This window comes from Crinia signifera, chromosome 9 (genome assembly GCF_055691185.1).
Source record: "Crinia signifera chromosome 9, ASM5569118v1, whole genome shotgun sequence".
Classification (NCBI taxonomy): Eukaryota; Metazoa; Chordata; class Amphibia; order Anura; family Myobatrachidae; genus Crinia; species Crinia signifera.
This window is the reverse complement of record NC_139225.1, coordinates 56,247,019-56,269,536: the sequence shown is the minus strand read 5'-3', so window position 1 is coordinate 56,269,536 and position 22,518 is coordinate 56,247,019. Positions and strand designations below refer to the sequence as shown.

The window sequence follows — 22,518 nt, the reverse complement described above, 5'->3', positions numbered from 1 at the left end:
GAGGGCAAAAAAGTGCCTGTATCTCACTTACAGCCATACCACATTGGATACGCCCAATCTCGTCTGATCTTGGAAGCTAAGCAGTGTTGGGCCTGGTTAGTACTTGGGTGGGAGACCACATGGGAACACCAGGTGCTGTAGGTTTTTCCCATTACTGGCAAATTGTTTTTATTCTCTAGCTTTTTAAATTGGAAACTTTTTTCTCTTTATTGACAGTACAGACATTTGGAAGAGGTCAAACAGACACAATAGCCATCACCTAAAAACTTACCACACTGTTTAGGCCCAATTCCAACTGCTTTTGGCAGCTAAACAGTGTTGAGCCTCTTTAGTAGTTTAATTTGAGACCACCTGCTAATATCATGTCCTGTAGGTCTTTTTACATTACCAACACATGATTTTTTTCAGTAAGACAATACAGTTAGGAAACTTTTTTATTAGTTTACCTGGTTATAGAAGTAGAAGAGGGCAAAAAAGTGCCTGTATCTCAACTACAGCCATACCACATTGGATACGCCCAATCTCGTCTGATCTTGGAAGCTAAGCAGTGTTGGGCCTGGTTAGTACTTGGGTGGGAGACCACATCGGAACACCAGGTGCTGTAGGATTTTTCCCATTAATGGCAAATTGTTTTTATTCTCTTGCTATTTAAATTGGAAACTTTTTATTTTTATTGCCAATACAGACATTTGGGACAGGTCAAACAGACACAATAGCCATCACCTAAAAACTTACCACACTGTTTAGGCCCGATTCCAACTGCTTTTGGGAGCTAAACAGTGTTGAGCCTCTTTAGTAGTTTAATTTGAGACCACCTGCTAATATCATGTCCTGTAGGTCTTTTTACATTACCAACACATAATTTTTTTCAGTAAGCCAATATAGTTAGGAAACTTTTTTATTAGCTTACCTGGTTATAGAAGTAGAAGATGGCAAAAAAGTGCCTGTATCTCACCTACAGCCATACCACATTGGATACGCCCAATCTCGTCTGATCTTGGAAGCTAAGCAGTGTTGGGCCTGGTTAGTAATTGGGTGGGAGACCACATGGGAACACCAGGTGCTGTAGGTTTTTCCCATTACTGGCAAATTGTTTTTATTCTCCAGCTTTTTAAATTGGAAACTTTTTTCTCTTTATTGACAGTACAGACATTTGGGACAGGTCAAACAGACACAATAGCCATCACCTAAAAACTTACCACACTGTTTAGGCCCAATTCTAACTGCTTTTGGCAGCTAAATAGTGTTGAGCCTCTTAAGTAGTTTAATTTGAGTCCACCTGCTAATATCATGTCCTGTAGGTTTTTTTACATTACCAACACATGATTTTTTTCAGTAAGCTAATACAGTTAGGAAACTTTTTTATTAGCTTTCCTGGTTATAGAAGTAGAAGAGGGCAAAAAAGTGCCGGTATCTCACCTACAGCCGTACCACATTGGATACGCCCAATCTCGTCTGATCTTGGAAGCTAAGCAGTGTTGGGCCTGGTTAGTACTTGGGTGGGAGACCACATGGGAACACCAGGTGCTGTAGGTTTTTTCCCATTAATGGCAAATTGTTTTTATTCTCTAGCTTTTTAAATTGGAAACTTTTTTCTCTTTATTGACAGTACAGACATTTGGAAGAGGTAAAACAGACACAATAGCCATCACCTAAAAACTTACCACACTGTTTAGGCCCAATTCCAACTGCTTTTGGCAGCTAAACAGTGTTGAGCCTCTTAAGTAGTTTAATTTGAGACCACCTGCTAATATCATGTCCTGTAGGTCTTTTTACATTACCAACGCATGATTTTTTTTCAGTAAGGCAATACAGTTAGGAAACTTTTTTATTAGCTTTCCTGGTTATAGAAGTAGAAGAGGGCAAAAAAGTGCCGGTATCTCACCTACAGCCATACCACATTGGATACGCCCAATCACGTCTGATCTTGGAAGCTAAGCAGTGTTGGGCCTGGTTAGTACTTGGGTGGGAGACCACATGGGAACACCAGGTGCTGTAGGTTTTTTCCCATTAATGGCAAATTGTTTTTATTCTCTTGCTATTTAAATTGGAAACTTTTTATTTTTATTGCCAATACAGACATTTGGGACAGGTCAAACAGACACAATAGCCATCACCTAAAAACTTACCACACTGTTTAGGCCCAATTCCAACTGCTTTTCGGAGCTAAACAGTGTTGAGCCTCTTTAGTAGTTTAATTTGAGACCACCTGCTAATATCATGTCCTGTAGGTCTTTTTACATTACCAACACATGATTTTTTTCAGTAAGCCAATATAGTTAGGAAACTTTTTTATGAGCTTACCTGGTTATAGAAGTAGAAGAGGGCAAAAAAGTGCCTGTATCTCACTTACAGCCATACCACATTGGATACGCCCAATCTCGTCTGATCTTGGAAGCTAAGCAGTGTTGGGCCTGGTTAGTACTTGGGTGGGAGACCACATGGGAACACCAGGTGCTGTAGGTTTTTCCCATTACTGGCAAATTGTTTTTATTCTCTAGCTTTTTAAATTGGAAACTTTTTTCTCTTTATTGACAGTACAGACATTTGGAAGAGGTCAAACAGACACAATAGCCATCACCTAAAAACTTACCACACTGTTTAGGCCCAATTCCAACTGCTTTTGGCAGCTAAACAGTGTTGAGCCTCTTTAGTAGTTTAATTTGAGACCACCTGCTAATATCATGTCCTGTAGGTCTTTTTACATTACCAACACATGATTTTTTTCAGTAAGACAATACAGTTAGGAAACTTTTTTATTAGTTTACCTGGTTATAGAAGTAGAAGAGGGCAAAAAAGTGCCTGTATCTCAACTACAGCCATACCACATTGGATACGCCCAATCTCGTCTGATCTTGGAAGCTAAGCAGTGTTGGGCCTGGTTAGTACTTGGGTGGGAGACCACATCGGAACACCAGGTGCTGTAGGATTTTTCCCATTAATGGCAAATTGTTTTTATTCTCTTGCTATTTAAATTGGAAACTTTTTATTTTTATTGCCAATACAGACATTTGGGACAGGTCAAACAGACACAATAGCCATCACCTAAAAACTTACCACACTGTTTAGGCCCGATTCCAACTGCTTTTGGGAGCTAAACAGTGTTGAGCCTCTTTAGTAGTTTAATTTGAGACCACCTGCTAATATCATGTCCTGTAGGTCTTTTTACATTACCAACACATAATTTTTTTCAGTAAGCCAATATAGTTAGGAAACTTTTTTATTAGCTTACCTGGTTATAGAAGTAGAAGATGGCAAAAAAGTGCCTGTATCTCACCTACAGCCATACCACATTGGATACGCCCAATCTCGTCTGATCTTGGAAGCTAAGCAGTGTTGGGCCTGGTTAGTACTTGGGTGGGAGACCACATGGGAACACCAGGTGCTGTAGGTTTTTCCCATTACTGGCAAATTGTTTTTATTCTCCAGCTTTTTAAATTGGAAACTTTTTTCTCTTTATTGACAGTACAGACATTTGGGACAGGTCAAACAGACACAATAGCCATCACCTAAAAACTTACCACACTGTTTAGGCCCAATTCCAACTGCTTTTGGCAGCTAAATAGTGTTGAGCCTCTTAAGTAGTTTAATTTGAGACCACCTGCTAATATCATGTCCTGTAGGTCTTTTTACATTACCAACACATGATTTTTTTCAGTAAGGCAATACAGTTAGGAAACTTTTTTATTAGCTTTCCTGGTTATAGAAGTAGAAGAGGGCAAAAAAGTGCCGGTATCTCACCTACAGCCGTACCACATTGGATACGCCCAATCTCGTCTGATCTTGGAAGTTAAGCAGTGTTGGGCCTGGTTAGTACTTGGGTGGGAGACCACATGGGAACACCAGGTGCTGTAGGTTTTTTCCCATTAATGGCAAATTGTTTTTATTCTCTAGCTTTTTAAATTGGAAACTTTTTTCTCTTTATTGACAGTACAGATATTTGGAAGAGGTCAAACAGACACAATAGCCATCACCTAAAAACTTACCACACTGTTTAGGCCCAATTCCAACTGCTTTTGGCAGCTAAACAGTGTTGAGCCTCTTAAGTAGTTTAATTTGAGACCACCTGCTAATATCATGTCCTGTAGGTCTTTTTACATTGTCAACGCATGATTTTTTTCAGTAAGGCAATACAGTTAGGAAACTTTTTTATTAGCTTTCCTGGTTATAGAAGTAGAAGAGGGCAAAAAAGTGCCGGTATCTCACCTACAGCCATACTACATTGGATACGCCCAATCTCGTCTGATCTTGGAAGCTAAGCAGTGTTGGGCCTGGTTAGTACTTGGGTGGGAGACCACATGGGAACACCAGGTGCTGTAGGTTTTTTCCCATTAATGGCAAATTGTTTTTATTCTCTTGCTATTTTAATTGGAAACTTTTTATTTTTATTGCCAATACAGACATTTGGGACAGGTCAAACAGACACAATAGCCATCACCTAAAAACTTACCACACTGTTTAGGCCCAATTCCAACTGCTTTTGGCAGCAAAACAGTGTTGAGCCTCTTTAGTAGTTTAATTTGAGACCACATGCTAATATCATGTCCTGTAGGTCTTTTTACATTACCAACACATGATTTTTTTCAGTAAGGCAATACAGTTAGGAAACTTTTTTATTAGCTTACCTGGTTATAGAAGTAGAAGAGGGCAAAAAAGTGCCAGTATCTCACCTACAGCCATACCACATTGGATACGCCCAATCTCGTCTGATCTTGGAAGCTAAGCAGTGTTTGGCCTGGTTAGTACTTGGGTGGGAGACCACATGGGAACACCAGGTGCTGTAGGTTTTTTCCCATTAATGGCAAATTGTTTTTATTCTCTTGCTATTTAAATTGGAAACTTTTTATTTTTATTGCCAATACAGACATTTGGGACAGGTCAAACAGACACAATAGCCATCACCTAAAAACTTACCACACTGTTTAGGCCCAATTCCAACTGCTTTTCGGAGCTAAACAGTGTTGAGCCTCTTTAGTAGTTTAATTTGAGACCACCTGCTAATATCATGTCCTGTAGGTCTTTTTACATTACCAACACATGATTTTTTTCAGTAAGCCAATATATTTAGGAAACTTTTTTAATAGCTTACCTGGTTATAGAAGTAGAAGAGGGCAAAAAAGTGCCTATATCTCACTTACAGCCATACCACATTGGATACGCCCAATCTCGTCTGATCTTGGAAGCTAAGCAGTGTTGGGCCTGGTTAGTACTTGGGTGGGAGACCACATGGGAACACCAGGTGCTGTAGGTTTTTCCCATTACTGGCAAATTGTTTTTATTCTCTAGCTTTTTAAATTGGAAACTTTTTTCTCTTTATTGACAGTACAGACATTTGGAAGAGGTCAAACAGACACAATAGCCATCACCTAAAAACTTACCACACTGTTTAGGCCCAATTCCAACTGCTTTTGGCAGCTAAACAGTGTTGAGCCTCTTTAGTAGTTTAATTTGAGACCACCTGCTAATATCATGTCCTGTAGGTCTTTTTACATTACCAACACATGATTTTTTTCAGTAAGACAATACAGTTAGGAAACTTTTTTATTAGCTTACCTGGTTATAGAAGTAGAAGAGGGCAAAAAAGTGCCGGTATCTCAACTACAGCCATACCATATTGGATACGCCCAATCTCGTCTGATCTTGGAAGCTAAGCAGTGTTGGGCCTGGTTAGTACTTGGGTGTTAGACCACATGGGAACACCAGGTGCTGTAGGTTTTTTCCCATTAATGGCAAATTGTTTTTATTCTCTTGCTATTTAAGTTGGAAACTTTTTATTTTTATTGCCAATACAGACATTTGGGACAGGTCAAACAGACACAATAGCCATCACCTAAAAACTTACCACACTGTTTAGGCCCAATTCCAACTGCTTTTGGGAGCTAAACAGTGTTGAGCCTCTTTAGTAGTTTAATTTGAGACCACCTGCTAATATCATGTCCTGTAGGTCTTTTTACATTACCAACACATAATTTTTTTCAGTAAGCCAACATAGTTAGGAAACTTTTTTATTAGCTTACCTGGTTATAGAAGTAGAAGATGGCAAAAAAGTGCCTGTTTCTCACCTACAGCCATACCACATTGGATACGCCCAATCTCGTCTGATCTTGGAAGCTAAGCAGTGTTGGGCCTGGTTAGTACTTGGGTGGGAGACCACATGGGAACACCAGGTGCTGTAGGTTTTTCCCATTACTGGCAAATTGTTTTTATTCTCCAGCTTTTTAAATTGGAAACTTTTTTCTCTTTATTGACAGTACAGACATTTGGGACAGGTCAAACAGACACAATAGCCATCACCTAAAAACTTACCACACTGTTTAGGCCCAATTCCAACTGCTTTCGGCAGCTAAATAGTGTTGAGCCTCTTAAGTAGTTTAATTTGAGACCACCTGCTAATATCATGTCCTGTAGGTCTTTTTACATTACCAACACATGATTTTTTTCAGTAAGGCAATACAGTTAGGAAACTTTTTTATTAGCTTTCCTGGTTATAGAAGTAGAAGAGGGCAAAAAAGTGCCGGTATCTCACCTACAGCCGTACCACATTGGATACGCCCAATCTCGTCTGATCTTGGAAGCTAAGCAGTGTTGGGCCTGGTTAGTACTTGGGTGGGAGACCACATGGGAACACCAGGTGCTGTAGGTTTTTTCCCATTAATGGCAAATTGTTTTTATTCTCTAGCTTTTTAAATTGGAAACTTTTTTCTCTTTATTGACAGTACAGACATTTGGAAGAGGTCAAACAGACACAATAGCCATCACCTAAAAACTTACCACACTGTTTAGGCCCAATTCCAACTGCTTTTGGCAGCTAAACAGTGTTGAGCCTCTTAAGTAGTTTAATTTGAGACCACCTGCTAATATCATGTCCTGTAGGTCTTTTTACATTGTCAACGCATGATTTTTTTCAGTAAGGCAATACAGTTAGGAAACTTTTTTATTAGCTTTCCTGGTTATAGAAGTAGAAGAGGGCAAAAAAGTGCCGGTATCTCACCTACAGCCATACTACATTGGATACGCCCAATCTTGTCTGATCTTGGAAGCTAAGCAGTGTTGGGCCTGGTTAGTACTTGGGTGGGAGACCACATGGGAACACCAGGTGCTGTAGGTTTTTTCCCATTAATGGCAAATTGTTTTTATTCTCTTGCTATTTTAATTGGAAACTTTTTATTTTTATTGCCAATACAGACATTTGGGACAGGTCAAACAGACACAATAGCCATCACCTAAAAACTTACCACACTGTTTAGGCCCAATTCCAACTGCTTTTGGCAGCTAAACAGTGTTGAGCCTCTTTAGTAGTTTAATTTGAGACCACATGCTAATATCATGTCCTGTAGGTCTTTTTACATTACCAACACATGATTTTTTTCAGTAAGGCAATACAGTTAGGAAACTTTTTTATTAGCTTACCTGGTTATAGAAGTAGAAGAGGGCAAAAAAGTGCCAGTATCTCACCTACAGCCATACCACATTGGATACGCCCAATCTCGTCTGATCTTGGAAGCTAAGCAGTGTTTGGCCTGGTTAGTACTTGGGTGGGAGACCACATGGGAACACCAGGTGCTGTAGGTTTTTTCCCATTAATGGCAAATTGTTTTTATTCTCTTGCTATTTAAATTGGAAACTTTTTATTTTTATTGCCAATACAGACATTTGGGACAGGTCAAACAGACACAATAGCCATCACCTAAAAACTTACCACACTGTTTAGGCCCAATTCCAACTGCTTTTCGGAGCTAAACAGTGTTGAGCCTCTTTAGTAGTTTAATTTGAGACCACCTGCTAATATCATGTCCTGTAGGTCTTTTTACATTACCAACACATGATTTTTTTCAGTAAGCCAATATATTTAGGAAACTTTTTTAATAGCTTACCTGGTTATAGAAGTAGAAGAGGGCAAAAAAGTGCCTGTATCTCACTTACAGCCATACCACATTGGATACGCCCAATCTCGTCTGATCTTGGAAGCTAAGCAGTGTTGGGCCTGGTTAGTACTTGGGTGGGAGACCACATGGGAACACCAGGTGCTGTAGGTTTTTCCCATTACTGGCAAATTGTTTTTATTCTCTAGCTTTTTAAATTGGAAACTTTTTTCTCTTTATTGACAGTACAGACATTTGGAAGAGGTCAAACAGACACAATAGCCATCACCTAAAAACTTACCACACTGTTTAGGCCCAATTCCAACTGCTTTTGGCAGCTAAACAGTGTTGAGCCTCTTTAGTAGTTTAATTTGAGACCACCTGCTAATATCATGTCCTGTAGGTCTTTTTACATTACCAACACATGATTTTTTTCAGTAAGACAATACAGTTAGGAAACTTTTTTATTAGCTTACCTGGTTATAGAAGTAGAAGAGGGCAAAAAAGTGCCGGTATCTCAACTACAGCCATACCACATTGGATACGCCCAATCTCGTCTGATCTTGGAAGCTAAGCAGTGTTGGGCCTGGTTAGTACTTGGGTGTTAGACCACATGGGAACACCAGGTGCTGTAGGTTTTTTCCCATTAATGGCAAATTGTTTTTATTCTCTTGCTATTTAAGTTGGAAACTTTTTATTTTTATTGCCAATACAGACATTTGGGACAGGTCAAACAGACACAATAGCCATCACCTAAAAACTTACCACACTGTTTAGGCCCAATTCCAACTGCTTTTGGGAGCTAAACAGTGTTGAGCCTCTTTAGTAGTTTAATTTGAGACCACCTGCTAATATCATGTCCTGTAGGTCTTTTTACATTACCAACACATAATTTTTTTCAGTAAGCCAACATAGTTAGGAAACTTTTTTATTAGCTTACCTGGTTATAGAAGTAGAAGATGGCAAAAAAGTGCCTGTTTCTCACCTACAGCCATACCACATTGGATACGCCCAATCTCGTCTGATCTTGGAAGCTAAGCAGTGTTGGGCCTGGTTAGTACTTGGGTGGGAGACCACATGGGAACACCAGGTGCTGTAGGTTTTTCCCATTACTGGCAAATTGTTTTTATTCTCCAGCTTTTTAAATTGGAAACTTTTTTCTCTTTATTGACAGTACAGACATTTGGAAGAGGTCAAACAGACACAATAGCCATCACCTAAAAACTTACCACACTGTTTAGGCCCAATTCCAACTGCTTTTGGCAGCTAAACAGTGTTGAGCCTCTTTAGTAGTTTAATTTGAGACCACCTGCTAATATCATGTCCTGTAGGTCTTTTTACATTACCAACACATAATTTTTTTCAGTAAGCCAACATAGTTAGGAAACTTTTTTATTAGCTTACCTGGTTATAGAAGTAGAAGATGGCAAAAAAGTGCCTGTTTCTCACCTACAGCCATACCACATTGGATACGCCCAATCTCGTCTGATCTTGGAAGCTAAGCAGTGTTGGGCCTGGTTAGTACTTGGGTGGGAGACCACATGGGAACACCAGGTGCTGTAGGTTTTTCCCATTACTGGCAAATTGTTTTTATTCTCTAGCTTTTTAAATTGGAAACTTTTTTCTCTTTATTGACAGTACAGACATTTGGAAGAGGTCAAACAGACACAATAGCCATCACCTAAAAACTTACCACACTGTTTAGGCCCAATTCCAACTGCTTTTGGCAGCTAAACAGTGTTGAGCCTCTTTAGTAGTTTAATTTGAGACCACCTGCTAATATCATGTCCTGTAGGTCTTTTTACATTACCAACACATGATTTTTTTCAGTAAGACAATACAGTTAGGAAACTTTTTTATTAGTTTACCTGGTTATAGAAGTAGAAGAGGGCAAAAAAGTGCCTGTATCTCAACTACAGCCATACCACATTGGATACGCCCAATCTCGTCTGATCTTGGAAGCTAAGCAGTGTTGGGCCTGGTTAGTACTTGGGTGGGAGACCACATCGGAACACCAGGTGCTGTAGGATTTTTCCCATTAATGGCAAATTGTTTTTATTCTCTTGCTATTTAAATTGGAAACTTTTTATTTTTATTGCCAATACAGACATTTGGGACAGGTCAAACAGACACAATAGCCATCACCTAAAAACTTACCACACTGTTTAGGCCCGATTCCAACTGCTTTTGGGAGCTAAACAGTGTTGAGCCTCTTTAGTAGTTTAATTTGAGACCACCTGCTAATATCATGTCCTGTAGGTCTTTTTACATTACCAACACATAATTTTTTTCAGTAAGCCAATATAGTTAGGAAACTTTTTTATTAGCTTACCTGGTTATAGAAGTAGAAGATGGCAAAAAAGTGCCTGTATCTCACCTACAGCCATACCACATTGGATACGCCCAATCTCGTCTGATCTTGGAAGCTAAGCAGTGTTGGGCCTGGTTAGTACTTGGGTGGGAGACCACATGGGAACACCAGGTGCTGTAGGTTTTTCCCATTACTGGCAAATTGTTTTTATTCTCCAGCTTTTTAAATTGGAAACTTTTTTCTCTTTATTGACAGTACAGACATTTGGGACAGGTCAAACAGACACAATAGCCATCACCTAAAAACTTACCACACTGTTTAGGCCCAATTCCAACTGCTTTTGGCAGCTAAATAGTGTTGAGCCTCTTAAGTAGTTTAATTTGAGACCACCTGCTAATATCATGTCCTGTAGGTCTTTTTACATTACCAACACATGATTTTTTTCAGTAAGGCAATACAGTTAGGAAACTTTTTTATTAGCTTTCCTGGTTATAGAAGTAGAAGAGGGCAAAAAAGTGCCGGTATCTCACCTACAGCCGTACCACATTGGATACGCCCAATCTCGTCTGATCTTGGAAGTTAAGCAGTGTTGGGCCTGGTTAGTACTTGGGTGGGAGACCACATGGGAACACCAGGTGCTGTAGGTTTTTTCCCATTAATGGCAAATTGTTTTTATTCTCTAGCTTTTTAAATTGGAAACTTTTTTCTCTTTATTGACAGTACAGATATTTGGAAGAGGTCAAACAGACACAATAGCCATCACCTAAAAACTTACCACACTGTTTAGGCCCAATTCCAACTGCTTTTGGCAGCTAAACAGTGTTGAGCCTCTTAAGTAGTTTAATTTGAGACCACCTGCTAATATCATGTCCTGTAGGTCTTTTTACATTGTCAACGCATGATTTTTTTCAGTAAGGCAATACAGTTAGGAAACTTTTTTATTAGCTTTCCTGGTTATAGAAGTAGAAGAGGGCAAAAAAGTGCCGGTATCTCACCTACAGCCATACTACATTGGATACGCCCAATCTCGTCTGATCTTGGAAGCTAAGCAGTGTTGGGCCTGGTTAGTACTTGGGTGGGAGACCACATGGGAACACCAGGTGCTGTAGGTTTTTTCCCATTAATGGCAAATTGTTTTTATTCTCTTGCTATTTTAATTGGAAACTTTTTATTTTTATTGCCAATACAGACATTTGGGACAGGTCAAACAGACACAATAGCCATCACCTAAAAACTTACCACACTGTTTAGGCCCAATTCCAACTGCTTTTGGCAGCAAAACAGTGTTGAGCCTCTTTAGTAGTTTAATTTGAGACCACATGCTAATATCATGTCCTGTAGGTCTTTTTACATTACCAACACATGATTTTTTTCAGTAAGGCAATACAGTTAGGAAACTTTTTTATTAGCTTACCTGGTTATAGAAGTAGAAGAGGGCAAAAAAGTGCCAGTATCTCACCTACAGCCATACCACATTGGATACGCCCAATCTCGTCTGATCTTGGAAGCTAAGCAGTGTTTGGCCTGGTTAGTACTTGGGTGGGAGACCACATGGGAACACCAGGTGCTGTAGGTTTTTTCCCATTAATGGCAAATTGTTTTTATTCTCTTGCTATTTAAATTGGAAACTTTTTATTTTTATTGCCAATACAGACATTTGGGACAGGTCAAACAGACACAATAGCCATCACCTAAAAACTTACCACACTGTTTAGGCCCAATTCCAACTGCTTTTCGGAGCTAAACAGTGTTGAGCCTCTTTAGTAGTTTAATTTGAGACCACCTGCTAATATCATGTCCTGTAGGTCTTTTTACATTACCAACACATGATTTTTTTCAGTAAGCCAATATATTTAGGAAACTTTTTTAATAGCTTACCTGGTTATAGAAGTAGAAGAGGGCAAAAAAGTGCCTATATCTCACTTACAGCCATACCACATTGGATACGCCCAATCTCGTCTGATCTTGGAAGCTAAGCAGTGTTGGGCCTGGTTAGTACTTGGGTGGGAGACCACATGGGAACACCAGGTGCTGTAGGTTTTTCCCATTACTGGCAAATTGTTTTTATTCTCTAGCTTTTTAAATTGGAAACTTTTTTCTCTTTATTGACAGTACAGACATTTGGAAGAGGTCAAACAGACACAATAGCCATCACCTAAAAACTTACCACACTGTTTAGGCCCAATTCCAACTGCTTTTGGCAGCTAAACAGTGTTGAGCCTCTTTAGTAGTTTAATTTGAGACCACCTGCTAATATCATGTCCTGTAGGTCTTTTTACATTACCAACACATGATTTTTTTCAGTAAGACAATACAGTTAGGAAACTTTTTTATTAGCTTACCTGGTTATAGAAGTAGAAGAGGGCAAAAAAGTGCCGGTATCTCAACTACAGCCATACCATATTGGATACGCCCAATCTCGTCTGATCTTGGAAGCTAAGCAGTGTTGGGCCTGGTTAGTACTTGGGTGTTAGACCACATGGGAACACCAGGTGCTGTAGGTTTTTTCCCATTAATGGCAAATTGTTTTTATTCTCTTGCTATTTAAGTTGGAAACTTTTTATTTTTATTGCCAATACAGACATTTGGGACAGGTCAAACAGACACAATAGCCATCACCTAAAAACTTACCACACTGTTTAGGCCCAATTCCAACTGCTTTTGGGAGCTAAACAGTGTTGAGCCTCTTTAGTAGTTTAATTTGAGACCACCTGCTAATATCATGTCCTGTAGGTCTTTTTACATTACCAACACATAATTTTTTTCAGTAAGCCAACATAGTTAGGAAACTTTTTTATTAGCTTACCTGGTTATAGAAGTAGAAGATGGCAAAAAAAGTGCCTGTTTCTCACCTACAGCCATACCACATTGGATACGCCCAATCTCGTCTGATCTTGGAAGCTAAGCAGTGTTGGGCCTGGTTAGTACTTGGGTGGGAGACCACATGGGAACACCAGGTGCTGTAGGTTTTTTCCCATTAATGGCAAATTGTTTTTATTCTCTAGCTTTTTAAATTGGAAACTTTTTTCTCTTTATTGACAGTACAGACATTTGGAAGAGGTCAAACAGACACAATAGCCATCACCTAAAAACTTACCACACTGTTTAGGCCCAATTCCAACTGCTTTTGGCAGCTAAACAGTGTTGAGCCTCTTAAGTAGTTTAATTTGAGACCACCTGCTAATATCATGTCCTGTAGGTCTTTTTACATTGTCAACGCATGATTTTTTTCAGTAAGGCAATACAGTTAGGAAACTTTTTTATTAGCTTTCCTGGTTATAGAAGTAGAAGAGGGCAAAAAAGTGCCGGTATCTCACCTACAGCCATACTACATTGGATACGCCCAATCTTGTCTGATCTTGGAAGCTAAGCAGTGTTGGGCCTGGTTAGTACTTGGGTGGGAGACCACATGGGAACACCAGGTGCTGTAGGTTTTTTCCCATTAATGGCAAATTGTTTTTATTCTCTTGCTATTTTAATTGGAAACTTTTTATTTTTATTGCCAATACAGACATTTGGGACAGGTCAAACAGACACAATAGCCATCACCTAAAAACTTACCACACTGTTTAGGCCCAATTCCAACTGCTTTTGACAGCTAAACAGTGTTGAGCCTCTTTAGTAGTTTAATTTGAGACCACATGCTAATATCATGTCCTGTAGGTCTTTTTACATTACCAACACATGATTTTTTTCAGTAAGGCAATACAGTTAGGAAACTTTTTTATTAGCTTACCTGGTTATAGAAGTAGAAGAGGGCAAAAAAGTGCCAGTATCTCACCTACAGCCATACCACATTGGATACGCCCAATCTCGTCTGATCTTGGAAGCTAAGCAGTGTTTGGCCTGGTTAGTACTTGGGTGGGAGACCACATGGGAACACCAGGTGCTGTAGGTTTTTTCCCATTAATGGCAAATTGTTTTTATTCTCTTGCTATTTAAATTGGAAACTTTTTATTTTTATTGCCAATACAGACATTTGGGACAGGTCAAACAGACACAATAGCCATCACCTAAAAACTTACCACACTGTTTAGGCCCAATTCCAACTGCTTTTCGGAGCTAAACAGTGTTGAGCCTCTTTAGTAGTTTAATTTGAGACCACCTGCTAATATCATGTCCTGTAGGTCTTTTTACATTACCAACACATGATTTTTTTCAGTAAGCCAATATATTTAGGAAACTTTTTTAATAGCTTACCTGGTTATAGAAGTAGAAGAGGGCAAAAAAGTGCCTGTATCTCACTTACAGCCATACCACATTGGATACGCCCAATCTCGTCTGATCTTGGAAGCTAAGCAGTGTTGGGCCTGGTTAGTACTTGGGTGGGAGACCACATGGGAACACCAGGTGCTGTAGGTTTTTCCCATTACTGGCAAATTGTTTTTATTCTCTAGCTTTTTAAATTGGAAACTTTTTTCTCTTTATTGACAGTACAGACATTTGGAAGAGGTCAAACAGACACAATAGCCATCACCTAAAAACTTACCACACTGTTTAGGCCCAATTCCAACTGCTTTTGGCAGCTAAACAGTGTTGAGCCTCTTTAGTAGTTTAATTTGAGACCACCTGCTAATATCATGTCCTGTAGGTCTTTTTACATTACCAACACATGATTTTTTTCAGTAAGACAATACAGTTAGGAAACTTTTTTATTAGCTTACCTGGTTATAGAAGTAGAAGAGGGCAAAAAAGTGCCGGTATCTCAACTACAGCCATACCACATTGGATACGCCCAATCTCGTCTGATCTTGGAAGCTAAGCAGTGTTGGGCCTGGTTAGTACTTGGGTGTTAGACCACATGGGAACACCAGGTGCTGTAGGTTTTTTCCCATTAATGGCAAATTGTTTTTATTCTCTTGCTATTTAAGTTGGAAACTTTTTATTTTTATTGCCAATACAGACATTTGGGACAGGTCAAACAGACACAATAGCCATCACCTAAAAACTTACCACACTGTTTAGGCCCAATTCCAACTGCTTTTGGGAGCTAAACAGTGTTGAGCCTCTTTAGTAGTTTAATTTGAGACCACCTGCTAATATCATGTCCTGTAGGTCTTTTTACATTACCAACACATAATTTTTTTCAGTAAGCCAACATAGTTAGGAAACTTTTTTATTAGCTTACCTGGTTATAGAAGTAGAAGATGGCAAAAAAGTGCCTGTTTCTCACCTACAGCCATACCACATTGGATACGCCCAATCTCGTCTGATCTTGGAAGCTAAGCAGTGTTGGGCCTGGTTAGTACTTGGGTGGGAGACCACATGGGAACACCAGGTGCTGTAGGTTTTTCCCATTACTGGCAAATTGTTTTTATTCTCCAGCTTTTTAAATTGGAAACTTTTTTCTCTTTATTGACAGTACAGACATTTGGAAGAGGTCAAACAGACACAATAGCCATCACCTAAAAACTTACCACACTGTTTAGGCCCAATTCCAACTGCTTTTGGCAGCTAAACAGTGTTGAGCCTCTTAAGTAGTTTAATTTGAGACCACCTGCTAATATCATGTCCTGTAGGTCTTTTTACATTACCAACACATGATTTTTTTCAGTAAGGCAATACAGTTAGGAAACTTTTTTATTAGCTTTCCTGGTTATAGAAGTAGAAGAGGGCAAAAAAGTGCCGGTATCTCACCTACAGCCATACCACATTGGATACGACCAATCTCGTCTGATCTTGGAAGCTAAGCAGTGTTGGGCCTGGTTAGTACTTGGGTGGGAGACCACATGGGAACACCAGGTGCTGTAGGTTTTTTCCCATTAATGGCAAATTGTTTTTATTCTCTTGCTATTTAAATTGGAAACTTTTTATTTTTATTGCCAATACAGACATTTGGGACAGGTCAAACAGACACAATAGCCATCACCTAAAAACTTACCACACTGTTTAGGCCCAATTCCAACTACTTTTATCAGCTAAACAGTGTTGAGCCTCTTTAGTAGTTTAATTTGAGACCACCTGCTAATATCATGTCCTGTAGGTCTTTTTACATTACCAACACATGATTTTTTTCAGTAAGACAATACAGTTAGGAAACTTTTTTATTAGCTTACCTGGTTATAGAAGTAGAAGAGGGCAAAAAAGTGCCGGTATCTCAACTACAGCCATACCACATTGGATACGCCCAATCTCGTCTGATCTTGGAAGCTAAGCAGTGTTGGGCCTGGTTAGTACTTGGGTGTTAGACCACATGGGAACACCAGGTGCTGTAGGTTTTTTCCCATTAATGGCAAATTGTTTTTATTCTCTTGCTATTTAAATTGGAAACTATTTATTTTTATTGCCAATACAGACATTTGGGACAGGTCAAACAGACACAATAGCCATCACCTAAAAACTTACCACACTGTTTAGGCCCAATTCCAACTGCTTTTCGGAGCTAAACAGTGTTGAGCCTCTTTAGTTGTTTAATTTGAGACCACCTGCTAATATCATGTCCTGTAGGTCTTTTTACATTACCAACACATGATTTTTTTCAGTAAGCCAATATAGTTAGGAAACTTTTTTATTAGCTTACCTGGTTATAGAAGTAGAAGAGGGCAAAAAAGTGCCTGTATCTCACTTACAGCCATACCACATTGGATACGCCTGATCTTGGAAGCTAAGCGGTGTTGGGCCTGGTTAGTACTTGGGTGGGAGACCACATGGGAACACCAGGTGCTGTAGGTATTTCCCATTACTGGCAAATTGTTTTTATTCTCTAGCTTTTTAAATTGGAAACTTTTTTCTCTTTATTGACAGTACAGATATTTGGAAGAGGTCAAACAGACACAATAGCCATCACCTAAAAACTTACCACACTGTTTAGGCCCAATTCCAACTGCTTTTGGCAGCTAAACAGTGTTGAGCCTCTTTAGTAGTTTAATTTGAGACCACCTGCTAATATCATGTCCTGTAGGTCTTTTTACATTACCAACACATGATTTTTTTCAGTAAGACAATACAGTTAGGAAACTTTTTTATTAGCTTACCTGGTTATAGAAGTAGAAGATTGCAAAAAAGTGCCGTTATCTCAACTACAGCCATACCACATTGGATACGCCCAATCTCGTCTGATCTTGGAAACAAAGCAGTGTTGGGCCTGGTTAGTACTTGGGTGGGAGACCACATGGGAACACCAGGTGCTGTAGGTTTTTTCCCATTAATGGCAAATTGTTTTTATTCTCTTGCTATTTAAATTGGAAACTTTTTATTTTTATTGCCAATACAGACATTTGGGACAGGTCAAACAGACACAATAGCCATCACCTAAAAACGTACCACACTGTTTAGGCCCAATTCCAACTGCTTTTGGCAGCTAAACAGTGTTGAGCCTCTTTAGTAGTTTAATTTGAGACCACATGCTAATATCATGTCCTGTAGGTCTTTTTACATTACCAACACATGATTTTTTTCAGTAAGGCAATACAGTTAGGAAACTTTTTTATTAGCTTACCTGGTTATAGAAGTAGAAGAGGGCAAAAAAGTGCCAGTATCTCACCTACAGCCATACCACATTGGATACGCCCAATCTTGTCTGATCTTGGAAGCTAAGCAGTGTTGGGCCTGGTTAGTACTTGGGTGGGAGACCACATGGGAACACCAGGTGCTGTAGGTATTTCCCATTACTGGCAAATTGTTTTTATTCTCTAGCTTTTTAAATTGGAAACTTTTTTCTCTTTATTGACAGTACAGACATTTGGAAGAGGTCAAACAGACACAATAGCCATCACCTAAAAACTTACCACACTGTTTAGGCCCAATTCCAACTGCTTTTGGCAGCTAAACAGTGTTGAGCCTCTTAAGTAGTTTAATTTGAGACCACCTGCTAATATCATGTCCTGTAGGTCTTTTTACATTACCAACGCATGATTTTTTTTCAGTAAGGCAATACAGTTAGGAAACTTTTTTATTAGCTTTCCTGGTTATAGAAGTAGAAGAGGGCAAAAAAGTGCCGGTATCTCACCTACAGCCATACCACATTGGATACGCCCAATCTCGTCTGATCTTGGAAGCTAAGCAGTGTTGGGCCTAGTTAGTACTTGGGTGGGAGACCACATGGGAACACCAGGTGCTGTAGGTTTTTTCCCATTAATGGCAAATTGTTTTTATTCTCTTGCTATTTAAATTGGAAACTTTTTATTTTTTATTGCCAATACAGACATTTGGGACAGGTCAAACAGACACAATAGCCATCACCTAAAAACTTACCACACTGTTTAGGCCCAATTCCAACTGCTTTTGGCAGCTAAACAGTGTTGAGCCTCTTTAGTAGTTTAATTTGAGACCACCTGCTAATATCATGTCCTGTAGGTCTTTTTACATTACCAACACATGATTTTTTTCAGTAAGGCAATACAGTTAGGAAACTTTTTTATTCGCTTACCTGGTTATAGAAGTAGAAGAGGGCAAAAAAGTGCCAATATCTCAACTACAGGCATACCACATTGGATACGCCCAATCTCGTCTGATCTTGGAAGCTAAGCAGTGTTGGGCCTGGTTAGTACTTGAGTGGGAGACCACATGGGAACACCAGGTGCTGTAGGTTTTTTCCCATTAATGGCAAATTGTTTTTATTCTCTTGCTATTTAAATTGGAAACTTTTTATTTTTATTGCCAATACAGACATTTGGGACAGGTCAAACAGACACAATAGCCATCACCTAAAAACTTACCACACTGTTTAGGCCCAATTCCAACTGCATTTGGGAGCTAAACAGTGTTGAGCCTCTTTAGTAGTTTAATTTGAGACCACCTGCTAATATCATGTCCTGTAGGTCTTTTTACATTACCAACACATGATTTTTTTCAGTAAGCCAATATAGTTAGGAAACTTTTTTATTAGCTTACCTGGTTATAGAAGTAGAAGATGGCAAAAAAGTGCCTGTATCTCACCTACAGCCATACCACATTGGATACGCCTGATCTTGGAAGCTAAGCAGTGTTGGGCCTGGTTAGTACTTGGGTGGGAGACCACATGGGGACACCAGGTGCTGTAGGTTTTTCCCATTACTGGCAAATTGTTTATATTCTCTAGCTTTTTAAATTGGAAACTTTTTTCTCTTTATTGACAGTACAGACATTTGGAAGAGGTCAAACAGACACAATAGCTATCACCTAAAAACTTACCACACTGTTTAGGCCCAATTCCAACTGCTTTTGGCAGCTAAACAGTGTTGAGCCTCTTAAGTAGTTTAATTTGAGACCACCTGCTAATATCATGTCCTGTAGGTCTTTTTACATTACCAACACATGTTTTTTTTCAGTAAGGCAATACAGTTAGGAAACTTTTTTATTAGCTTTCCTGGTTATAGAAGTAGAAGATTGCAAAAAAGTGCCGGTATCTCACCTACAGCCATACCACATTGGATACGCCCAATCTCGTCTGATCTTGGAAGCTAAGCAGTGTTGGGCCTGGTTAGTACTTGGGTGGGAGACCACATGGGAACACCAGGTGCTGTAGGTTTCTTCCCATTAATGGCTAATTGTTTTTATTCTCTTGCTATTTAAATTGGAAACTTTTTATTTTTATTGCCAATACAGACATTTGGGACAGGTCAAACAGACACAATAGCCATCACCTAAAAACTTACCACACTGTTTAGGCCCAATTCCAACTGCTTTTGGCAGCTAAACAGTGTTGAGCCTCTTTAGTAGTTTAATTTGAGACCACATGCTAATATCATGTCCTGTAGGTCTTTTTACATTACCAACACATGATTTTTTTCAGTAAGGCAATACAGTTAGGAAACTGTTTTATTAGCTTACCTGGTTATAGAAGTAGAAGAGGGCAAAAAAGTGCCAGTATCTCACCTACAGCCATACCACATTGGATACGCCCAATCTCGTCTGATCTTGGAAGCTAAGCAGTGTTGGGCCTGGTTAGTACTTGGGTGGGAGACCACATGGGAACACCAGGTGCTGTAGGTTTTTTCCCATTAATGGCAAATTGTTTTTATTCTCTAGCTATTTAAATTGGAAACTTTTTATTTTTTATTGCCAATACAGACATTTGGGACAGGTCAAACAGACACAATAGCCATCACCTAAAAACTTACCACACTGTTTAGGCCCAATTCCAACTGCTTTTGGGAGCTAAACAGTGTTGAGCCTCTTTAGTAGTTTAATTTGAGACCACGTGCTAATATCATGTCCTGTAGGTCTTTTTACATTACCAACACATGATTTTTTTCAGTAAGGCAATACAGTTAGGAAACTTTTTTATTCGCTTACCTGGTTATAGAAGTAGAAGAGGGCAAAAAAGTGCCAGTATCTCACCTACAGCCATACCACATTGGATACGCCCAATCTCGTCTGATCTTGGAAGCTAAGCAGTGTTGGGCCTGTTTAGTACTTGGGTGGGAGACCACATGGGAACACCAGGTGCTGTAGGTTTTTTCCCATTAATGGCAAATTGTTTTTATTCTCTTACTATTTAAATTAAAAAACTTTTTATTTTTTATTGCCAATACAGACATTTGGGACAGGTCAAACAGACACAATAGCCATCACCTAAAAACTTACCACACTGTTTAGGCCCAATTCCAACTGCTTTTGGGAGCTAAACAGTGTTGAGCCTCTTTAGTAGTTTAATTTGAGACCACCTGCTAATATCATGTCCTGTAGGTCTTTTTACATTACCAACACATGATTTTTTTCAGTAAGCCAATATAGTTAGGAATCTTTTTTATTAGCTTACCTGGTTATAGAAGTAGAAGAGGGCAAAAAAGTGCCTGTATCTCACCTACAGCCATACCACATTGGATACGCCCAATCTCGTCTGATCTTGGAAGCTAAACAGTGTTGGGCCTGGTTAGTACTTGGGTGGGAGACCACATGCTGTAGGTTTTTCCCATTACTGGCAAATTGTTTATATTCTCTAGCTTTTTAAATTGGAAACTTTTTTCTCTTTATTGACAGTACAGACATTTGGAAGAGGTCAAACAGACACAATAGCCATCACCTAAAAACTTACCACACTGTTTAGGCCCAATTCCAACTGCTTTTGGCAGCTAAACAGTGTTGAGCCTCTTTAGTAGTTTAATTTGAGACCACCTGCTAATATCATGTCCTGTAGGTCTTTTTACATTACCAACACATGATTTTTTTCAGTAAGGCAATACAGTTAGGAAACTTTTTTATTCGCTTACCTGGTTATAGAAGTAGAAGAGGGCAAAAAAGTGCCAGTATGTCATCTACAGCTATACCACATTGGATACGCCCAATCTCGTCTGATCTTGGAAGCTAAGCAGTGTTGGGCCTGTTTAGTACTTGGGTGGGAGACCACATGGGAACACCAGGTGCTGTAGGTTTTTTCCCATTAATGGCAAATTGTTTTTATTCTCTTGCTATTTAAATTAAAAAACTTTTTATTTTTTATTGCCAATACAGACATTTGGGACAGGTCAAACAGACACAATAGCCATCACCTAAAAACTTACCACACTGTTTAGGCCCAATTCCAACTGCTTTTGGGAGCTAAACAGTGTTGAGCCTCTTTAGTAGTTTAATTTGAGACCACCTGCTAATATCATGTCCTGTAGGTCTTTTTACATTACCAACACATGATTTTTTTCAGTAAGCCAATATAGTTAGGAATCTTTTTTATTAGCTTACCTGGTTATAGAAGTAGAAGAGGGCAAAAAAGTGCCTGTCTCTCACCTACAGCCATACCACATTGGATACGCCCAATCTCGTCTGATCTTGGAAGCTAAGCAGTGTTGGGCCTGGTTAGTACTTGGGTGGGAGACCACATGCTGTAGGTTTTTCCCATTACTGGCAAATTGTTTATATTCTCTAGCTTTTTAAATTGGAAACTTTTTTCTCTTTATTGACAGTACAGACATTTGGAAGAGGTCAAACAGACACAATAGCCATCACCTAAAAACTTACCACACTGTTTAGGCCCAATTCCAACTGCTTTTGGCAGCTAAAGAGTGTTGAGCCTCTTAAGTAGTTTAATTTAAGACCACCTGCTAATATCATGTCCTGTAGGTCTTTTTACATTACCAACACATGATTTTTTTCAGTAAGGCAATACAGTTAGGAAACTTTTTTATTAGCTTTCCTGGTTATAGAAGTAGAAGAGGGCAAAAAAGTGCCAGTATCTCACCTAAAGCCATACCACATTGGATACGCCCAATCTCGTCTGATCTTGGAAACAAAACAGTGTTGGGCCTGGTTTGTACTTGGGTGGGAGACCACATGGGAACACCAGGTGCTGTAGGTTTTTTCCCATTAATGGCAAATTGTTTTTATTCTCTAGCTATTTAAATTGGAAACTTTTTATTTTTTATTGCCAATACAGACATTTGGGACAGGTCAAACAGACACAATAGCCATCACCTAAAAACTTACCACACT

At 39.2% G+C, this 22,518-nt stretch overlaps 42 non-coding genes and 7 pseudogenes across 42 annotated transcripts; all 49 read left to right on the top strand.

The window, feature by feature from the left end:
- Window positions 1–25: 25 nt before the first annotated feature.
- On the top strand, window positions 26–144 carry LOC146037807 (5S ribosomal RNA). Its single transcript, XR_014461451.1, has one exon. It is a non-coding gene; the product is annotated as a 5S ribosomal RNA (ribosomal RNA).
- A 345-nt stretch (window positions 145–489) lies between these two features.
- LOC146039262 (5S ribosomal RNA) lies at window positions 490–608 on the top strand. The gene has a single exon (XR_014462783.1). It is a non-coding gene; the product is annotated as a 5S ribosomal RNA (ribosomal RNA).
- Window positions 609–953: 345 nt separating this feature from the next.
- LOC146038632 (5S ribosomal RNA) lies at window positions 954–1,072 on the top strand. Its single transcript, XR_014462208.1, has one exon. It is a non-coding gene; the product is annotated as a 5S ribosomal RNA (ribosomal RNA).
- Window positions 1,073–1,417: 345 nt separating this feature from the next.
- LOC146038081 (5S ribosomal RNA) lies at window positions 1,418–1,536 on the top strand. Its single transcript, XR_014461702.1, has one exon. It is a non-coding gene; the product is annotated as a 5S ribosomal RNA (ribosomal RNA).
- Window positions 1,537–1,883: 347 nt separating this feature from the next.
- Window positions 1,884–2,002, top strand: LOC146037711 (5S ribosomal RNA). The gene has a single exon (XR_014461364.1). It is a non-coding gene; the product is annotated as a 5S ribosomal RNA (ribosomal RNA).
- A 345-nt stretch (window positions 2,003–2,347) lies between these two features.
- On the top strand, window positions 2,348–2,466 carry LOC146037806 (5S ribosomal RNA). Its single transcript, XR_014461450.1, has one exon. It is a non-coding gene; the product is annotated as a 5S ribosomal RNA (ribosomal RNA).
- A 345-nt stretch (window positions 2,467–2,811) lies between these two features.
- On the top strand, window positions 2,812–2,930 carry LOC146039261 (5S ribosomal RNA). The gene has a single exon (XR_014462782.1). It is a non-coding gene; the product is annotated as a 5S ribosomal RNA (ribosomal RNA).
- Window positions 2,931–3,275: 345 nt separating this feature from the next.
- Window positions 3,276–3,394, top strand: LOC146040084 (5S ribosomal RNA). The gene has a single exon (XR_014463252.1). It is a non-coding gene; the product is annotated as a 5S ribosomal RNA (ribosomal RNA).
- A 345-nt stretch (window positions 3,395–3,739) lies between these two features.
- LOC146037759 (5S ribosomal RNA) lies at window positions 3,740–3,858 on the top strand. Its single transcript, XR_014461407.1, has one exon. It is a non-coding gene; the product is annotated as a 5S ribosomal RNA (ribosomal RNA).
- Window positions 3,859–4,204: 346 nt separating this feature from the next.
- On the top strand, window positions 4,205–4,323 carry LOC146038029 (5S ribosomal RNA). Its single transcript, XR_014461655.1, has one exon. It is a non-coding gene; the product is annotated as a 5S ribosomal RNA (ribosomal RNA).
- Window positions 4,324–4,668: 345 nt separating this feature from the next.
- On the top strand, window positions 4,669–4,787 carry LOC146038737 (5S ribosomal RNA). The gene has a single exon (XR_014462304.1). It is a non-coding gene; the product is annotated as a 5S ribosomal RNA (ribosomal RNA).
- A 345-nt stretch (window positions 4,788–5,132) lies between these two features.
- Window positions 5,133–5,251, top strand: LOC146037805 (5S ribosomal RNA). The gene has a single exon (XR_014461449.1). It is a non-coding gene; the product is annotated as a 5S ribosomal RNA (ribosomal RNA).
- A 345-nt stretch (window positions 5,252–5,596) lies between these two features.
- On the top strand, window positions 5,597–5,715 carry LOC146039649 (5S ribosomal RNA; annotated as a pseudogene).
- A 345-nt stretch (window positions 5,716–6,060) lies between these two features.
- LOC146040083 (5S ribosomal RNA) lies at window positions 6,061–6,179 on the top strand. The gene has a single exon (XR_014463251.1). It is a non-coding gene; the product is annotated as a 5S ribosomal RNA (ribosomal RNA).
- A 345-nt stretch (window positions 6,180–6,524) lies between these two features.
- On the top strand, window positions 6,525–6,643 carry LOC146038079 (5S ribosomal RNA). Its single transcript, XR_014461700.1, has one exon. It is a non-coding gene; the product is annotated as a 5S ribosomal RNA (ribosomal RNA).
- A 346-nt stretch (window positions 6,644–6,989) lies between these two features.
- On the top strand, window positions 6,990–7,108 carry LOC146038957 (5S ribosomal RNA). Its single transcript, XR_014462505.1, has one exon. It is a non-coding gene; the product is annotated as a 5S ribosomal RNA (ribosomal RNA).
- Window positions 7,109–7,453: 345 nt separating this feature from the next.
- Window positions 7,454–7,572, top strand: LOC146038736 (5S ribosomal RNA). The gene has a single exon (XR_014462303.1). It is a non-coding gene; the product is annotated as a 5S ribosomal RNA (ribosomal RNA).
- A 345-nt stretch (window positions 7,573–7,917) lies between these two features.
- On the top strand, window positions 7,918–8,036 carry LOC146037804 (5S ribosomal RNA). The gene has a single exon (XR_014461448.1). It is a non-coding gene; the product is annotated as a 5S ribosomal RNA (ribosomal RNA).
- A 345-nt stretch (window positions 8,037–8,381) lies between these two features.
- On the top strand, window positions 8,382–8,500 carry LOC146039545 (5S ribosomal RNA). Its single transcript, XR_014463042.1, has one exon. It is a non-coding gene; the product is annotated as a 5S ribosomal RNA (ribosomal RNA).
- A 345-nt stretch (window positions 8,501–8,845) lies between these two features.
- Window positions 8,846–8,964, top strand: LOC146040082 (5S ribosomal RNA). The gene has a single exon (XR_014463250.1). It is a non-coding gene; the product is annotated as a 5S ribosomal RNA (ribosomal RNA).
- Window positions 8,965–9,309: 345 nt separating this feature from the next.
- On the top strand, window positions 9,310–9,428 carry LOC146040081 (5S ribosomal RNA). The gene has a single exon (XR_014463249.1). It is a non-coding gene; the product is annotated as a 5S ribosomal RNA (ribosomal RNA).
- Window positions 9,429–9,773: 345 nt separating this feature from the next.
- On the top strand, window positions 9,774–9,892 carry LOC146039260 (5S ribosomal RNA). Its single transcript, XR_014462781.1, has one exon. It is a non-coding gene; the product is annotated as a 5S ribosomal RNA (ribosomal RNA).
- A 345-nt stretch (window positions 9,893–10,237) lies between these two features.
- LOC146040080 (5S ribosomal RNA) lies at window positions 10,238–10,356 on the top strand. Its single transcript, XR_014463248.1, has one exon. It is a non-coding gene; the product is annotated as a 5S ribosomal RNA (ribosomal RNA).
- Window positions 10,357–10,701: 345 nt separating this feature from the next.
- Window positions 10,702–10,820, top strand: LOC146037757 (5S ribosomal RNA). Its single transcript, XR_014461406.1, has one exon. It is a non-coding gene; the product is annotated as a 5S ribosomal RNA (ribosomal RNA).
- A 346-nt stretch (window positions 10,821–11,166) lies between these two features.
- LOC146038028 (5S ribosomal RNA) lies at window positions 11,167–11,285 on the top strand. The gene has a single exon (XR_014461654.1). It is a non-coding gene; the product is annotated as a 5S ribosomal RNA (ribosomal RNA).
- A 345-nt stretch (window positions 11,286–11,630) lies between these two features.
- On the top strand, window positions 11,631–11,749 carry LOC146038734 (5S ribosomal RNA). Its single transcript, XR_014462301.1, has one exon. It is a non-coding gene; the product is annotated as a 5S ribosomal RNA (ribosomal RNA).
- A 345-nt stretch (window positions 11,750–12,094) lies between these two features.
- On the top strand, window positions 12,095–12,213 carry LOC146037803 (5S ribosomal RNA). Its single transcript, XR_014461447.1, has one exon. It is a non-coding gene; the product is annotated as a 5S ribosomal RNA (ribosomal RNA).
- A 345-nt stretch (window positions 12,214–12,558) lies between these two features.
- Window positions 12,559–12,677, top strand: LOC146039648 (5S ribosomal RNA; annotated as a pseudogene).
- A 346-nt stretch (window positions 12,678–13,023) lies between these two features.
- LOC146040079 (5S ribosomal RNA) lies at window positions 13,024–13,142 on the top strand. Its single transcript, XR_014463247.1, has one exon. It is a non-coding gene; the product is annotated as a 5S ribosomal RNA (ribosomal RNA).
- A 346-nt stretch (window positions 13,143–13,488) lies between these two features.
- On the top strand, window positions 13,489–13,607 carry LOC146038956 (5S ribosomal RNA). Its single transcript, XR_014462504.1, has one exon. It is a non-coding gene; the product is annotated as a 5S ribosomal RNA (ribosomal RNA).
- A 345-nt stretch (window positions 13,608–13,952) lies between these two features.
- LOC146038733 (5S ribosomal RNA) lies at window positions 13,953–14,071 on the top strand. Its single transcript, XR_014462300.1, has one exon. It is a non-coding gene; the product is annotated as a 5S ribosomal RNA (ribosomal RNA).
- Window positions 14,072–14,416: 345 nt separating this feature from the next.
- Window positions 14,417–14,535, top strand: LOC146037801 (5S ribosomal RNA). The gene has a single exon (XR_014461446.1). It is a non-coding gene; the product is annotated as a 5S ribosomal RNA (ribosomal RNA).
- A 345-nt stretch (window positions 14,536–14,880) lies between these two features.
- On the top strand, window positions 14,881–14,999 carry LOC146039544 (5S ribosomal RNA). Its single transcript, XR_014463041.1, has one exon. It is a non-coding gene; the product is annotated as a 5S ribosomal RNA (ribosomal RNA).
- Window positions 15,000–15,344: 345 nt separating this feature from the next.
- LOC146040077 (5S ribosomal RNA) lies at window positions 15,345–15,463 on the top strand. Its single transcript, XR_014463245.1, has one exon. It is a non-coding gene; the product is annotated as a 5S ribosomal RNA (ribosomal RNA).
- Window positions 15,464–15,808: 345 nt separating this feature from the next.
- Window positions 15,809–15,927, top strand: LOC146038471 (5S ribosomal RNA). The gene has a single exon (XR_014462060.1). It is a non-coding gene; the product is annotated as a 5S ribosomal RNA (ribosomal RNA).
- Window positions 15,928–16,272: 345 nt separating this feature from the next.
- LOC146039543 (5S ribosomal RNA) lies at window positions 16,273–16,391 on the top strand. Its single transcript, XR_014463040.1, has one exon. It is a non-coding gene; the product is annotated as a 5S ribosomal RNA (ribosomal RNA).
- Window positions 16,392–16,736: 345 nt separating this feature from the next.
- On the top strand, window positions 16,737–16,845 carry LOC146039814 (5S ribosomal RNA; annotated as a pseudogene).
- Window positions 16,846–17,190: 345 nt separating this feature from the next.
- LOC146039413 (5S ribosomal RNA) lies at window positions 17,191–17,309 on the top strand. The gene has a single exon (XR_014462920.1). It is a non-coding gene; the product is annotated as a 5S ribosomal RNA (ribosomal RNA).
- Window positions 17,310–17,654: 345 nt separating this feature from the next.
- LOC146038579 (5S ribosomal RNA) lies at window positions 17,655–17,773 on the top strand. Its single transcript, XR_014462160.1, has one exon. It is a non-coding gene; the product is annotated as a 5S ribosomal RNA (ribosomal RNA).
- Window positions 17,774–18,119: 346 nt separating this feature from the next.
- Window positions 18,120–18,238, top strand: LOC146038366 (5S ribosomal RNA). Its single transcript, XR_014461963.1, has one exon. It is a non-coding gene; the product is annotated as a 5S ribosomal RNA (ribosomal RNA).
- Window positions 18,239–18,584: 346 nt separating this feature from the next.
- LOC146039245 (5S ribosomal RNA) lies at window positions 18,585–18,703 on the top strand. Its single transcript, XR_014462768.1, has one exon. It is a non-coding gene; the product is annotated as a 5S ribosomal RNA (ribosomal RNA).
- Window positions 18,704–19,048: 345 nt separating this feature from the next.
- LOC146039820 (5S ribosomal RNA) lies at window positions 19,049–19,157 on the top strand (annotated as a pseudogene).
- Window positions 19,158–19,502: 345 nt separating this feature from the next.
- LOC146040076 (5S ribosomal RNA) lies at window positions 19,503–19,621 on the top strand. Its single transcript, XR_014463244.1, has one exon. It is a non-coding gene; the product is annotated as a 5S ribosomal RNA (ribosomal RNA).
- A 345-nt stretch (window positions 19,622–19,966) lies between these two features.
- Window positions 19,967–20,085, top strand: LOC146040074 (5S ribosomal RNA). The gene has a single exon (XR_014463243.1). It is a non-coding gene; the product is annotated as a 5S ribosomal RNA (ribosomal RNA).
- Window positions 20,086–20,431: 346 nt separating this feature from the next.
- LOC146037941 (5S ribosomal RNA) lies at window positions 20,432–20,550 on the top strand. The gene has a single exon (XR_014461574.1). It is a non-coding gene; the product is annotated as a 5S ribosomal RNA (ribosomal RNA).
- Window positions 20,551–20,897: 347 nt separating this feature from the next.
- On the top strand, window positions 20,898–21,003 carry LOC146039911 (5S ribosomal RNA; annotated as a pseudogene).
- A 345-nt stretch (window positions 21,004–21,348) lies between these two features.
- LOC146038787 (5S ribosomal RNA) lies at window positions 21,349–21,467 on the top strand. Its single transcript, XR_014462349.1, has one exon. It is a non-coding gene; the product is annotated as a 5S ribosomal RNA (ribosomal RNA).
- A 347-nt stretch (window positions 21,468–21,814) lies between these two features.
- LOC146039898 (5S ribosomal RNA) lies at window positions 21,815–21,920 on the top strand (annotated as a pseudogene).
- A 345-nt stretch (window positions 21,921–22,265) lies between these two features.
- Window positions 22,266–22,384, top strand: LOC146039719 (5S ribosomal RNA; annotated as a pseudogene).
- Window positions 22,385–22,518: the final 134 nt, after the last annotated feature.